Source organism: Terrapene carolina, unplaced genomic scaffold (assembly GCF_002925995.2).
Source record: "Terrapene carolina triunguis isolate 2854851 unplaced genomic scaffold, T_m_triunguis-2.0 Scaffold174, whole genome shotgun sequence".
Taxonomy (NCBI): domain Eukaryota; kingdom Metazoa; phylum Chordata; order Testudines; family Emydidae; genus Terrapene; species Terrapene triunguis.
The window spans coordinates 1,746,886-1,763,048 of record NW_020664525.1 but is presented as its reverse complement, the minus strand read 5'-3'; positions in this window follow the sequence as shown (position 1 = coordinate 1,763,048).

Genomic DNA, 16,163 nt, shown 5'->3' with positions numbered 1-16,163 from the left:
TCCTTTTGGAAAAGTTAGAGTAGCAAAAAAAAACAAAAAAAAAAAGTGGGGCTGGGGAGGGGAAGTAGTGGAGAAAACTAACAACTTTTTCCATTGCATTCTGGGGCAGTTTTTATGTTGCCATTTTTCAACCAGCTCTATTAGAGAGAGAGAAGTAATTCTTCTGCTCTACTCCATGCTGATTAGGCCTCAACTGGAGTATTCTGTCCAGTTCTGGGTGCCACATTTCAGGAAGGATGTGGACAAACTGGAGAAAGTCCAGAGAGGAACAACAAAAATGATTAAACGTCTAGAAAACATGACCTACGAGGGAAGATTGAAAAAACTGGGTTTGTTTAGCCTGGAGAAGAGAAGACTGAGGGGGTACATGATAACAATTTCCAAGTACATAAAAGGTTGTTATAAGGAGGAGGGAGAAAAATTATTCTCCTTAACCTCTGAGGACAGGACAAGAAGCAATGGGCTTAAATTGCAGCAAGGGAGGTTTAGGTTGGACCAGGGCCGGCTCTGGCTTTTTTGCCGCCCCAGGCAAAAAAGCCTCCCGCCGCACCCCCCCCCCCCCCAGGGGAGGGCAGCAAGCCCCGCCGGGGAGAGCGGAGCCCCGCCGGGGAGCGTGCCGGGGGGAGGGCGGCGAGCCCGGCCGGGGCTCCGCTCTCCGCAGCGGCCAGAGGCTGCGCCGGGGGGGAGGGCGGCGAGCCCAGTCGCGGCCCCGCTCTCGGGCCGGAGCGCCGCGCCGCCCCCCTCCAGGTGCCGCCCCAAGCACCAGCTTGGTGGGCTGGTGCCTGGAGCCGGCCCTGGGTTGGACATTAGGAAAAACTTCCTAACTGTCAGGGTGGTTAAGCCCTGGAATAAATTGTCCAGGGAGGTTGTGGAATCTCCATCACTGGAGATCTTTAAGAGCAGGTTAGACAGTTTATCAGGGATGGTCTAGATAATACTTATTCTTGCCGTGAGTGCAGGGGACTGGACTAGATGACCTCTCGAGGTCCCTTCCAAGAAAGGAGTCGGGTGGGAGTGGAAAGGGGGCAGTGTGGAGGATATCTTCCCTGAAGCAGAGAATGAGGGAAAACTGGTCAAGAAGAACAGGCTACTTGTACTGAACATTATAGAGGTTAGAAGGTGAACAATGTTGCTAGCTCTGGTTGGGGTTATTTTTAAAGCCCCAGTTCCTGGAGCCATGTGATTGTGAGAATCTCAGCTTTCTTTCTTTTTTTAAACTCATGGTTGTGGAGAAAGATTGAAAATGTGAACCTTAAAGGCTCAAAAACTAGACAGGAAATAAAAAGAACCCACTTTTTTAATGTTTTGGTTTTTTTTTTTAGCCAGTCACATCTTAAGGGCCTGACTGATGATTTTTGACTGCTTGGGGATGGCATTATTGGTAATAGCTCCCAGCTCTTGTCAGGTTAGACACAGAGCTCCCTCCGCTCAACAGAGAACAAGGAAGGAGCTCATGAAAAGAGGCAAGGAAGCTCTTAGCCAAGGGTTGTGACATGAAATAGCTGAAATTCACTGATAAACACCTGATAAATTCAGCCAAGCAAATGGCAGAGCTAAGCTACAATGGCCTCAAGATGGACATTGGTCCAGATAATTCAACCAACCTCAACAAAAAGAGGGCAGCATTTAATGGGCTGAAGCGGAATGTCAGATGAACTGATGGTCTCAAATAGCCTGATTTGGTGAATTCAACTCAGTTCTTCAGGACTCAGTCTGAAGCATGGTATGCACCATGGAAATGCACGCCAAGCTAACCTAAATCAATAGAATGTTTGTCTCAATTAAAACCTGCCAAACAGTGCATTTCTTAAAGGATGGATTATAGAAAGTGTTACCAGCACCCTCCACTGTGGGCCTGATCCAAAACCCAGTGGGAGTCTATTGAGTTCAGTAGGCACTGGATCAAGCTGTTCAAAATGTTTTACCAACTAGCTAGAACTGTAATAGATCAAGTATTTAATATATTAACACTACGGTGCCCATATCACTTGTATAATTGCTGTACACGCTTACAATGTTGCTGTCCTTGGTTTATTCTTTAAATGTTTATTGTTTTATTCTATAGTTAAAAGAGCAAATATAGTACCTTTCATTAGGATGTTTGGTCTACTTTAAAAATAAGAGCATGTGCATCAACTTTGATCCTCATAGCTGCTCATAAGTTTTCAAAAGTGCCTAAGGGACTTATTAACTTAAGTTCCATTTTCAAAAGCAAGTTAAGCACCAAGGAACCTAAATCCCATTGACCTTCATTGAGACTTACGGTCCCAAGTCACACTCAGTCTCTGAAAATTTTACCCCAAGACTTTAACTTTTATACCACATGCACAAATGTCCAGTACAATGTGTTATGAATAGTTTTATGGTAAATACACTTAAACCAGGGGCTCTCAAACTTTTTTTTACTGGTGACCCCTTTCACATAGCAAGTCTCTGAGTGCGACCCCCCATATAAATTAAAAACTTTTTAATATATTTATTTAACACCATTATAAATGTTGGAGGCAAAGCAGGGTTTGGGGTGGAGGCTGACAGCTCACGACCCCCCATGTAATAACCTCGCGACCCCCTGAGGGGTCCCGACCCCCAGTTTGAGAACCCCTGACTTAAACTGACATTTCTCCACTGATATAAATTTTCAGTATAAACACAGCAAAAAGCCTATTGTGTAACAAAGATTGGTAGCAAGTTTTTAATATGAAAATTCTTGATGGGCTGTTAATTCACTTGGAACAGTCTTTCTGTTGTAAAGGCAATATTCCAAACATACCCACTGCATACAAAGTTAGTTGAAAGTGGCTTTTGGGAGGGGCAGCCATGCCATTCTAGGGAAAAGAGGGGGTGTCCAGTGACTCTAGGGAACCTTAAAGCAGAAAGAGGGTACAACAAGCATTTCTTTATTCATCGTAAAAAGGTACTGTGTTACTCTGGGTGTCTGACGGTACTTGGGACAATACTACAAACCAGAAAGATTCCAGCAAAATGGCACCCCGCCACAACTCAACCCAATACGCAGGACTTCTCCTATCAAACCTCCATCTCCCAAGCGCCATCCCCCCCACTCCTGCCATTTGGCCCCAACCTTTCCCGAAGCTCAGGACATGATGGGCTTAGCAGCATGCCCTGAACAATCGGACTATTTCAGACAAAGGCAAAAGCTTGTGCCTCCACTGAGAGCCCCTCACGGAAAACACTCTATGGCCAGTCCCCCCTCTATTAAAACGGACATGGATCCAGCTTTGCAGACCATCGCTGACACTCAGACATGTTTTGGTGATGAAATTCTAGCTATGCACTATTGGGAGTTGATTAGTAGGTGTGACATCAACAACAACAAAAAAAGAAAGAAAACCCAGCCAGCCAATCAGAAGGTGGCTGTGGACACTCATCCAAAGCCACCCTCTGCCATTGACTTGCTGCGTGGCTTCTGGCAAGGCACCTCATCTCTGCCTCAGTTTCCCAATCTAGAAAAGGGGGATAATGCTTATCTCTGCCAGGAAAGGAGTGAGCACACTTTGAACGTGTCAGTCACTATGACCAGATTCTGCTGCCCTTAATGAGTGGTACCTTACTACGTGAGTAATCCCATTTAAACACAGTAAGGCATTACTCAGCGTGCGTAAGTAATGGGGTCAAAATCAAGCCTTAAAAGTACTGATCTCCTGGGCTGAGATACTTTTACAGGTTTGTCTCACACATTTATTTCCCTACTTCCAGGGAGCTGCTGGTAGGATTTTTTTTTCCAAAGCAGGATTCTACAGCATGAGCCACTGTCACATGCTCCAGTGAGCAGTTTCAGCACTTGGAGCTATTAGACTTTCCACACCAGGACTAGCTCTTTCCATCCGCTTCGCCTAACATGAGCCGATGACAGCCGCCGCATTCTCTGCAAATTATGTCACCCGTTTGCTGTCTCGCATAGTTCCAGGTAGACATGATATATCTCCCTGAAAAAGAGGGAGGGCCTGAAGCACTGCAATGTCAAAGAGACTGACTCCTAAGTGCATCGAAAACCACATTGGTACCTTGGTGAAAGTGGGGTAATTTTCAGACCTAGAGATGGGGCATAGCCTTTTACCAATTCCCCTGTAACTGCGGGGCTGGATAAGACAGAATCTGTATCTGCAACTCCCCTCGATTTGGATCTGAAAAACCAAAACAGTCTCCTCTGCGGGTCTAGTGCTACCGTAGCTGAAATGGGTGTGGGAAATGCATAAGGTTGTGCTTGCCCTGGCACTTGCCCTCCACGAGTATGTGGGGGAGGGAGAGTGCAGAAATGGAAGGGGAAGTGTCTCTTCTGGTGAAGGGGCAGGTGCTCTGGGCTCTCTCCTTCTCCGGTAGCAAGCTGCAGGTTCCTTCTCACTCCTGCGGGAGCTGCTGAATATTTCTGCCTGCCTGCTCCTTGCAACAGGAGCAGTGATGTCATCAGCAGGGACTCCAGCCATCTCTTCTCCTATTTCTCTTACAAGCAGTTGAGTCCAGCTGGGCTGTCACATGTCCCCCTGCTGGGATGGACTGTGGAGGACCTTGAACTGAGGAGACCCCATCTATGTGCCTCCATCCCCATGAATGCCCCAAACTACGATTTCTAGAAGAAACTGAAGCACTTGCAGGTAGCCCTATTCCTGTTTGGCCTCCCAGTGGCACATGATCTGAGTGTCAAAGCAGGAAGCAGAAGGCTCTGGGTCCTACTGCAGAGTCTGACAAGCTAAAAGAAAGCAGAAATGCACATCTAGTGCTGATTAGATCCCACTTATCCCTTGGACCTCATTGACCCAAGAGGTCTCAGAAGCTCTCAGTAATTCAGTGTTATCCAGGGTGCTACCAGGGCACTACCATAAGAGATACTACTTGCAATCCACCAACATGCCAGGCAAGATGAGACCATTACTGTATCCCTGCCAACACTCATCCCAAGCCTAAGTCAGCCAGCTGGGCCAGCCAGAGAAAAGGCAGCCTGAATTTAATATCTTCTGCAGTTTCTCCTTTAAAATGCTAGAGTAACGCCCAAAGGAGTTACAGTAAAATGAACGCTTCTCTTAGCCTACTCTTTAAATCCAGTAGAACCTAGCCAGGAATCAGGGGATGTGAACAATTTCTATCAATTAGTGTCACTGAATGATGTTAACACCTATTAGGAATGGCTAATAAATGTAGCTAAATGTCCTTTTCTCCGCCTGAAAATACAGGTATGGCCTACAGGCACATGCATGAATACACGCTCACACAGAGATGCTGGTATGAAGCTGACGTAACAACTTACCACCGTACTAACCTGCTGATCTTCCTTGTTTCCCACCTCTACGCGACAGTGGGTGAACCCAGGAACATATGATTAAGAAACAAATTAGCTCATCACTTCTCGCATGCTTCAGGCAAGGTTACGGAAGTTTCACTCCTTCCATAAACAGAGGGGATATCAACACACACTTTTCTCTCACCAGGAAACTGGGACCAGACATGTTCAGGACATGAAGGCCCTCTGTGGCCTGCATCTGGCCTTCCATAAGTCCATCACTGCTAGTTCACAAAACTCCTTGGTGGAGAGGTCCCCAGGAGGTTCTGGTGAAGCCTGTTTCCAAAGACCATTGTATCTCCCTTGTCACAAAGGGTTTCTTAAAAGGGCAGCAGTGGCATTAGAGGGGCTCTGGGGGAGTAGTGAGGTGGTCAGAGAGATTCCCATAGCTGGAATGACAGATTCAAAGGCTAAATCTGCCCCCTGCAGTTTTGAGCATTTTGTATCATGAACTCTTCAGCTCAGAAAATCAGGACTTCGGCTGCCACAGAGTTCATTTGGGTTGCTATGGCACCCACAGTGTAGGAAGACTGGCAATGGGACCAGTCATTACTCACTGAAGGAAATAAAGTTCTTACCTAGATTCTTCATGGTTGCCTCTCCTTAAAGCCGGTGGGCAGATTAGGGAACCCAGGATGTGATCTGGCAAATTCTCCATGCTCCTCTTGAATTTCTTCACCTAGGGAAAAAACACCATTGTTACATCTTCTCTTCCTGATGGTTTAGGCTTGGAGCTGGGAAATCATGCATTCCATCTGCACCTACAGGCCGCGCCCATGATAACCTCCAATGGAGATTGCCCTCCCATCCCCAAACCACACCGTGGAGCCAGATTCCAGTCCTGACCAAAGCATGCAGATTCCAGGAAATGCACCACCTATATTTAGCCTGTACTCATAGACTCATAGACTTTAAGGTCAGAAGGGACCATTATGATCATCTAGTCTGACCTTCTGCACAACGCAGGCCACAGAATCTCACCCACCCACTCCTGTAACAAATCCCTAACCTATGCCTGAGTTATTGAAGTCCTCAAATACTGGTTTAAAGACCTCAAGGTGCAGAGAATCCTCCAGCAAGTGACCCGTGCCCCATGCTGCAGAAGAAGGCGAAAAACCTTCAGGGCTTCTGCCAATCTGCCCTGGAGGAAAATTCCTTCCCGACCCGAAATATGACGATCAGTTAAACCCTGAGCATGTGGGCAAGACTCACCAGCCAGCACCCAGGAAAGAATTCTCTGTAGTAACTCAGATCCCACCCCATCTAACATCCCATCACAGACCATTGGGCATATTTACCTGCTAATAATCAAAGATCAATTAATTGCCAAAATTAGGCTATCCCATCATACCATCCCCTCCATAATCTTATCAAGTTTAGTCTTGAAGCCAGATATGTCTTTTGCCCCCAATACTCCCCTTGGAAGGCTGTTCCAGAACTTCACTCCTCTAATGGTTAGAAACCTTCGTCTAATTTCAAGTCTAAACTTCCTAATGTACAGTTTATATCCATTTGTTCTTGTGTCCACATTGGTACTAAGCTTGAATAATTCCTCTCCCTCCCTGATATTTATCCCTTTGATATATTTATAAAGAGCAATCATATCTCCCCTCAGCCTTCTTTCGGCTAGGCTAAACAAGCCAAGCTCTTTGAGTCTCCTTTCATAAGACAGGTTTTCCATTCCTCGGATCATCCTAGTAGCCCTTCTCTGTACCTGTTCCAGTTTGAATTCATCCTTCTTAAACATGGGAGACCAGAACTGCACACAATATTCCAGATGAGGTCTCACCAGTGCCTTGTATAATGGTACTAACACCTCCTTATCTTTACTGGAAATTCCTCGCCTGATGCATCCCAAGACCGCATTAGCTTTTTTAACGGCCATATCACATTGGCGGCTCCTAGTCATCCTGTGATCAACGAATACTCCAAGGTCCTTCTCCTCCTCTGTTACTTCCAACTGATGTGTCCCCAATTTATAACCAAAATTCTTGTTATTAATCCCTAAATGCCCTTTACTCCATTAAAGGGCAGTCAGGAGAGCGAGTCCCAAGACTGGTAATAATAGGAACAGGACACCATGCTGAATCAGGCCAGCTGTCTCTCTAGTCCAGTATCCCGCTTCCTACGGTGGCTAGCTCCAGAGGCTTGGAGGGAAGGTGTACCATCACCATAATGGAGAATTATGCAATAAAATGCCTAAGGGGGAAAGTTTACCCTAACCCCAGGCTGGGAGTGACTATCTTACGACCTGAAGCATAATATCTGATATGGGGGTAAAGTCGAGAGACCCCTATCCCTGACCCTGGCCATAGAATGTGCTTTCCAAGGACCTATCTCCTAGTTAGTTTCTAACATTCCTTGCAAACTCTTTGGGGCTGGGGTTGTCCTTTTGTTCTGTGTTTGTAAAGCACCTATCACCATGGGGTTCTGGTTCATGATTGGGATCCACGATAGCAATAATAATTACTATTATATACATTTCCTCAACCCCTTTCCCCTAGCTCTTACATTCATTTGTCTAAACCACAGAGTGCCAAACAAAGAGATTTGGGCCCGTTATGTGATCTGACCCAGCTCTGGTTGTCTCTTGTTCTGACTTCAGATCTTTTGAAAGTGTAGAATAAAAATTAAAGATGAGGCCCAAATAAAAATCTCAAACCCAAATCATCACCAAAAGGCCGTAACTCGGGGGCAGGAAAGCAGGTTTGTTTACCACATGCTCCTTCAAGTATATGGCAGCTCTGGAGCTGGGACCATGCCCTCCATTTTATTTTTGGCTATAGTCTGAGGTGGTTTGCCGAGTTCTCCTCGCTATACAGGAATATTTGAGAAATTATAGAGGTTGCTTTATTGCCTGCCTGCTACAACACCTGTTAGGACTAGATTGGTCAGACCACCCATTCCCAATACTTTATCCAATGGACTTTGGCATGTATCATTGAATAGACTCGTGAATACAATTCATTATTTGACCACAGTGTTATAGATTTGTAATACGGATGCTTGAGTAGTTGTTGTTTTTAAATCCCCCTAATAATAATAGAAGAAGAGTAAGAGTTAAAGGGGAAATGGAGATATTGAGTTTGATTATGTCACAAGCGACTAGAGGGAATTTGGCAAGTGACTAACACTCCAGAGCCACGCAGACCAAGTATTCATGCAAAACAAGAACAGGACACTAATGTTTTACCAAAATATAAGCCAAAAATATGGCTGGCTGAACCCATTTTTATAGAAATTAACTTATAATGAAAAGAAGCAACACACTCGCATTTGAATCCCACACAGCACCATAACTCTGCTATGAATCTCAGCTGTTGTGAAACATATGGAAAAGTGGAGAGAAAGCACCAAATCTGACCACATAAAGGTTATTTTAAGGAGTGAGCCTTTAGGTATCTAACTAAAATGGAATTGAGATGAAGTACTATGGTGTATTTGAAAGCTATGCTAAAATTGTAAAAACTGTCATTTTAAATTTCAGGGGGGTTTTCTGCTTGCAGGGTAGGGCAGGGGGCTCTGTGGGGAAGCATCAGTTTGCAAACAGCCTAGAATAAGGTGAGTGAGTGTAATCTGGATGTTCTAGGGAGCAGCCTGCTTTGTCTCTCTCTCCCTTGTTCTGAATTCTAAAAAATAAAGTAGTGTTACATTGCAACCTTCCAGCAAGAGTACTTCCTGTTGTTTATCTAACTTCTCTGCTTGTATGCCATGAATGTAACAAGTACCAAACAAAGTGGGGTGGTTACAATTTAAAGAAAAACACCAGAAAAATCAAAGAGCACTAGGGAAGATCATAGCTGTGAAAGGACCAGTTAGACTGGAGAGCATAGAATGTTATTATAGGCCACGCCCTGAATAAAGCAAACAGAGGTTAGGTAGAATATCACATTCTCATTATGAACAATTGGAGCAAAGAACAGATTGGACAAACCAAACAAAGAAACAATGCAAAAGCTGAGGAACAGACAGCTAGCTCCTGCTTTCTATTGAGAGTTTTTGTAGTTGTGCCCACCGTTCTACTTTAATTAAAGGTGTATCAAATGTTTCCATTATAAACCCACCAAAGGTACAGACAGACATCCAAAATGCCTTCGAAAGCAAATGCCGTAGCAGAACACTAGCTATTACATGGAATGAATTTACAACAAATGCTGAGCTGTGTCAGAGTTCAACACCCCCTTGTCTCTAGAGTTATCCAGAAAAGAAGATGGAAAGATATGGGACCTGTGTTAAAAATGAAGCCAGAGCATCTGCCATGACAGATGACGCTATTAGGCAGTGGCGGGATGCACAAAAGGGACCGACTGAAAGAATCCCTCCATCAAACATACTCAGAAAGGGAAAACTTACGGCACATAGCAACAGAGAGGACATGCAAAGAATGGCTCAGGCTAGACCGGGATGGGGGAGCCTCCTTTGTGCCCTGACCTAAGCGACATTCTGTTCAAATAATTGGCCCAGACGCTCCTGATTACATACTACTCATTTGAGCCTTTGGCTGGTAAAACAGTTTAAAGCCTGCTAGCTCACCGGCTGCTTCTACACTCCTGAGTCCCTCAAGCCAGGTTAGCCTATGAATAGCCAGCGGGAACAAACATCTCGGTTCCCTTTTCTACCCCTTGATACTGTGGCCTGTCAGTGTTCTGAGGAAGGCCTGTGCTTGATATTACACTGTTTGTGTTGTTTCAGGTCAAAGTACAGAGAGACTCCAAGCACTGTGAAAACCCACAGGGAACAGAAAGGGTCTAGTAAAAGACTGACATTGGCTGGTCCATTGTCGCTTATTTTGACAAGTTTCTTGAAGCTTTCCCTGCAGCAGCTTTGGACAGGCCGGATCATTCTAAATGGAGTTTTCTTAACAAGCTAAGCTGCTCTTTGCCAGATTGTTCCCCCTTGTCCTCTTTCTAAATGTTGCTATTTCTGTGTCAGTCGGTTCCTTAGCTTCTGGGTTCATTTTAACTGCTCTTAGGGGCGAAAAGGCGTGTGTCAAGTAAACAATTCTGGAGATTATAGAGGGCTCACACTGATCTATAACCACCACTCGGAGCATCTGAAAGAGAAATTGGGGAAGATGAAGGCCGGGACACTCTCTCTATCTGTATGCCACTCGCTCAACCCCGCTCTGGAAATGAAAATGCTTCTGATGAAGTAGGTTCTTTTAGAAGCACTTGTTTCACAGCTGATTACTCACACGCATATTGGTCAGGCATGAAAGAGTTACAGTGTTCCGGTTCGCATCCTCAAGCTACGCGCAGATTTCACATCTGTCTGAGATTTTTTTTTTAAGAGCAATGGGAGGCCAGATTTAAAATAAAGATAATCACAAACAGGTACATTCAAGTGTTTTTTCCACATAGATCCTTAACTCCTACAGGCCTTGATCCATTGCTGTTTCTACACTAGAAGTGACATTTATGCTATTCATGCGACATTGCCACACTGCAGAAGCACTGGAGTTGAAGCTCCTTCAGTATAAGAGAGGGGTTGGCTGGCAGGACAATCTGTCTTAAGGCTATGGGCCTTTAGAATTCACTTCCTCCCCAGGCCTGTAACAACCATTAGCTGAGAGGTTAGCACTCAGGGCACACAGAAAGGTCCAGCTTCTCTCCAGGTCTCCTGAGGAGATAGGGGTGGGGGAGGTCAGAGACTTTGGGGCTTGTGTTTAGGGTTGATTGATCTCACTTATGATTATGTTACCCCTCTCTGAGTTGATCTGGGGGAATTTACGGGTCTGTTTATTTGAATGTGTTTCTAAAAATTTGCCAGTGCATACAGCTCTGAATGAGTAAATGTTCACGTAGGGTCTGGTTCTGCCACCCTGACTCATGCTATGCAGTACCTTTCTTGGTAAGTTGTAGGTGAAACCAATGGGACTATTCTCAGGGCAAGGTACTACTCAACTTGAGTCAACATAGCAGACTTAGGTCCAAAAAGTGCTATTTGCTGCACCCATCCCTGAGTGGGAGTAAAGTCGACTCTTCCATTGCTCCAGTCCCATCTCTACCACTCCAGTCCCTCTCCTACTCCTTCCTTAGCTCCTGTGGATCCTAACGACAAACCTCATCCAGAAGACACTGAAGGCACGACCAGGTCTGCTGTCCCAAAGATGCTCAAGTGGGACACTGCCACTTGGGACAAAAGCATAGGTAATCTATATTTGAATGCGATATAACTAGCTTGAATGTTACATGTTGGACTTCGGTGAGGTCAGTATATTGATATGTACACGAATTAGCATGAAAGTGGCTGATTTCGTATCTTCTCTCCATCCTTATATGTGTCCTATCACATGAGAGCAACAGACACACACACACACACACCAGCATCATCATGCTCATCATATTTCCCATCCTATCCATCTATATACGTCCTTTCCACATGGATCAAATTCATTGGACATTCCCCACTGCCAGCCATCCTGACAACACCAAATAGAGAGAAGGGAATTCTTTGGAGGAGAGTCTGTTGCACAGCCCATTGTGGGAAATAGGTTTGCACGGGGATAGAGGACGTATAGCAATGTGGGGCATGTGTAGAATGCGATTGCACAGATAAGCCACAACTTTGGTTGCTTATTTAAGCCAAACTAGGAGACATATTAAGACCCCTCCCACCCCCCTGTTTAAGTTTTTCCCAGTAGCGCAGCTGCTTTACTATTATGTCGTTTTGCACAGTGATGCTGACTTACTGCGCCCGTCTAAGTAATATGGAGTTTGCATGCGCAATTAGAAAGTCCAAGTCCCAGAAGCAGGACAAGAATTTAAAAGGGCAACAGTAGATTTAATCAGCAGAGTATAAAATAATCATATTTCTATACATGACTGTAAATCCACAACCAAAACAAGGGGGTAATTTTATAATTGTAAAACCAAACCCACCCCTGGCATTTCCCACCTCTACAATTCCCTCGCAAATTGAAAAATCTCTTAGGACAGAAACCGAATATTATATTGAGGGGGAAATTAAACATGTTAGAAGACATTTTTCCAACCGGGAATTTGTTCAATTTGTCAGGGCTAACACCAGCTCTTGTGAAAAGCACCATGAGAGTTTTAATTACAAGGGATCAAGCCCTTAATTATACAGCTCATCCAAAAGATGTTAGTTAAAATCACGATCACCAATGACGCCTCTAGTCCTCCTCGGCACTAATGCACATTACTGTACAATACGTTCGGATTTCTTTCTCTGGACCTTGTGTCTCATCCCTACAGTCTAAAACTCTCTCTAATAGACGACAAGGCCTCTGACAGTGTTTGAAATCCAGAGTCCTCACTGGGAAAGGGAGAACTTCCACCCACACCCTATACTGCTACTGAACTCTGTCCTCTTTAGCACCACCTACAGCTTTGCCTAGAGCAGATCCAATCATTAAGACCCAGCTGAAACACTGCAGAGCAACAAAAGGTGCAAAGTCTTAGGGCTGGTCTACACCCAGCCGCTAGTTCGGCGGCTGGGGATCGAAGTTCTGGGTTCGACTTATCGCGTCTGGTCTGGACGCGATAAGTCGAACCAGGAAGTGCTCGCCGTCGACTGCGGTACTCCAGCTCGGCGAGAGCAGTACTGCGGAGTCGACGGGGAGCCTGCCTGCCGCGTGTGGACCGCGTCTGAACCGCGGTAAGTTCGAACTAAGGTATGTCGACTTCAGCTACGTTATTCACGTAGCTGAAGTTGCGTACCTTAGTTCGACTTGGAGGGTTAGTGTAGACCAGGCCTTAGAAACCTTAGATAATAAGTAGACTCGCTGGGAAGACAATGTGACTTGCTATTCACATCAGCTTATATATATGGCAAACAATATTCTACAAAGTATATTAATAGGGAATATTGGAAACTATTTTCATAAGAACATTTATCCTTTATTCTGTGAAAAAGTTAAATTATTTAAATCTGCTTCCAACCAAGAATAGAGAACCACTGGCCAAAGCACAGCGCACAGAGTTTTTCAATGTAGCTGGCAGCTACTCCCTTCTTTAAAAGACAGGTGTGGGCCACAGAGACAACAACTGTTCCTCTGCATGACCAGATTTGTAGCATGCCCAGGCTGTACATATGGATTGAAGATGATAGTGAGTGCAATCAGCTGTTTTATGCAAAGTAAGAAGCAAATCAGATGTCAATTACCCTTGAATCATAACCAAACTAATTTAAAACAAGCCATAAAAATATAACCAGGTATATTTTTCTTTAACAGACCAGGCAATGGTAAAAGCTAGACTGTATCTACTTGACAAGTGAATTCCTCAAATCCTGGAAGTGAAATCAAATGGCTGAACTCTGCTCTCTGTTAAACCCATGTAACTGATTTGAGTTGATTTACACAGATGTAACACCAGAATTCGGCCCAAAGTCCTTTACTGTCTTCCTTTAAAGACACTTTAGTTATGGCACATTTCTTTAGCTGGCGTACTCTTCAGTAGAGATGAGCGAGTAATTGATTTTTCAGTTACCCTGTAGGCCGTTAGCACGTTGGCTGTTGGTCAGAGGTGGTGGTTCAGTGCAACACTCTGGCACGGAGGCTTAGGGTGCCCTCTATGGACCAAGCGGGCCTGTGACGGGGTTCGACTCACCACTGCGGTGCCTCCTGCTCGCCACCCTGAGAATTAGCTCGGGGCTGCCAGTGCGCCCTCCTCAGCTGGTGTCTCGCCCGTCGCCACTCCTGTCTCCACATCCAGGACCCGCGTCGCCCCCCCCCCCCGCACCGCGTTGTCCTCTTCTGGACACAGCCCTCCAGCTGTGCCCCACTCGGTTCTTTCCCCCTTCCGGGGGACCGACAGTCCTCAGTCCTGCCACTTGCCTCGGTGGCAATCTGCAGTCCAGGTTCTAGCCACTCGTCTCAGTGACAGACTGCAGTCCATGCCCTGGCCACTTCCCTCAGTGGCCAGTGGCAGTAAGGGGGGAGGGGGAGCCGGGGCCCGCCCGCTATTCCAGGCCCCGACCCAGGGACCCTATAGCCAGCAACATGTATTGCCCCTCCTCCAACTCCGCCATCTCCTTCCCTGGGCCACTTCCCCCACAGCCCCAGCACCTCCTCTGCCCTTGTATCAGGGCCTCAGTTTGGCAGCCGTCAGCCTGGAGCTTTCTCATACTCTGCTGACCCTGCCCAGCACTGCTCTGTCCATGGTGCTCCAGCCCTATAATCAACCAGTCCTCCTCCCTCAAACTCCAGAGAGTGACTGTCTCTGCTCTGCTCAGCGGCCCCTTCTTATATGGGCCAGCCTGGCCCTGATTGGCTCCTCCAATAAACCTTCCCCTAATTGGCTGGCACTACAAGCCTTTTCCTTATTGGCTGCCTCCCACCCAGCCTCCCCAGGGTTGCTTTAACCCCTTACATACCAGTGAGGGGCAGCCGCCCCATCGCAGGGTCCAAGTTCAGTACCGGGATTCTGACATCATCCTCCTCCCTTGGGGTAACCTCAGGGTGCTGAAAGATGGGGCTTATCTGGATGGGTTCTGTGGAAGGCGCTGACCTTTTGGGGAGCGTGCACACAACGGGTTTGTTCCTGGGACAGCTCCTGCAGCCTGTATCCTTACACATGGGTCTGCCCTTCTTGAGGTGTTTGGCCTACTGCAAATGTAGGGCCCTCCCACCAGCGAGGGTCAGCATGATGTTTGTATGCCACGTTGGCTACACCTACGTTTTGTTTCAATTCTTTCTCTGTTTGATGGATTTAACGAACCAGGTCTGAGGCTGTGAGAACTGTGAGTGCCATGGGCAGTGTAAGGTGGAAATAGGGTTGGAAGCCATAATTTTCAAAGAGTGGGCTCATTTTGGTCAGGGCATGGTCTGTGTTGTTGTACTCCAATTCCACATATGAAATCAGTGAAGCCCAGTCATTTTCATGGCAGTTTGTGAAGCTTCGCAGGTATTCTTCTAAATACCTAGTTTACTTTTTCTGATTGGCCATCAGTTTGTGGATGGTAGGCAGTTGATGCATGGAGACACCCCTCTAGTAGGCGGAACACCTCCCGCCAAAACCAAGATATGACTGAGTCCCCCAGTCTAAGGTGATGTGGTCCAGGAAACCATGAAGATGGAACACATGAGTGATGAGCAGAGTCCTTGGTGGTGGGAAGAAGTGCGCAGGGAATTAAGTTTGCCATCTTTGTCAGTTGATCCACTATGGTATGGCATCCCTCAGATTCTGGTAATTTGACAATGAAATCTATTGTAATATCCAAGGCCTCAAGGGGGCCTTGGTGGATATTAACATCCCAACCGGTTTAGTATAGTGAGGCTGTAGGCCTTTAGCACTAAGACTGAGGTGCAGCACCTCTGAGGTGCAGAGGTTCAGTAGTGGGGTCCCGACAGCTAAACACTACATTTTTATCAAGTGGAAGCGTCAGTGGGAAAGAAAGTCTAACACTCTAAGTAACTTCAGGAGACCATCACTGCACCTGCCTCCTTGTCCACTTGCTCGTAGATCAAGGCTCAACAGGCCACGCTCTGGCTCATCCAGAGTTGCCGCAATGATGCGCCAGGTTGGCCTGGTTTCCTCTCCACGCTGTGACTGTTAGGCAGCATTGAATTCACAAATCGTTTTGGTCAACCGAAAACTGCATTTTTCAGCAAATACACTACCTGTCCAAAAAATGTCACCCGGCTCTCGTCATCTCAGGGCAATTGGTAAGCCTGAAATCAGATCCAAAATCTACTGGCTCCTCTCAGCTTCACTCCCTGAGAAACCTAGAAGTCGTGGGCCATTTTTCACAGACAAAGGCAAATGTACTGAATAAGCACAATTATCACCCTGCAACAGTAAAGTTACCAATTACCATCTATTTTCCAATCCACTTCCATTACATTTTCTAGATTCTCTCACCCTCTGGCATTCCTTAGTCACCAGTAAGAATCGGGTGTTTA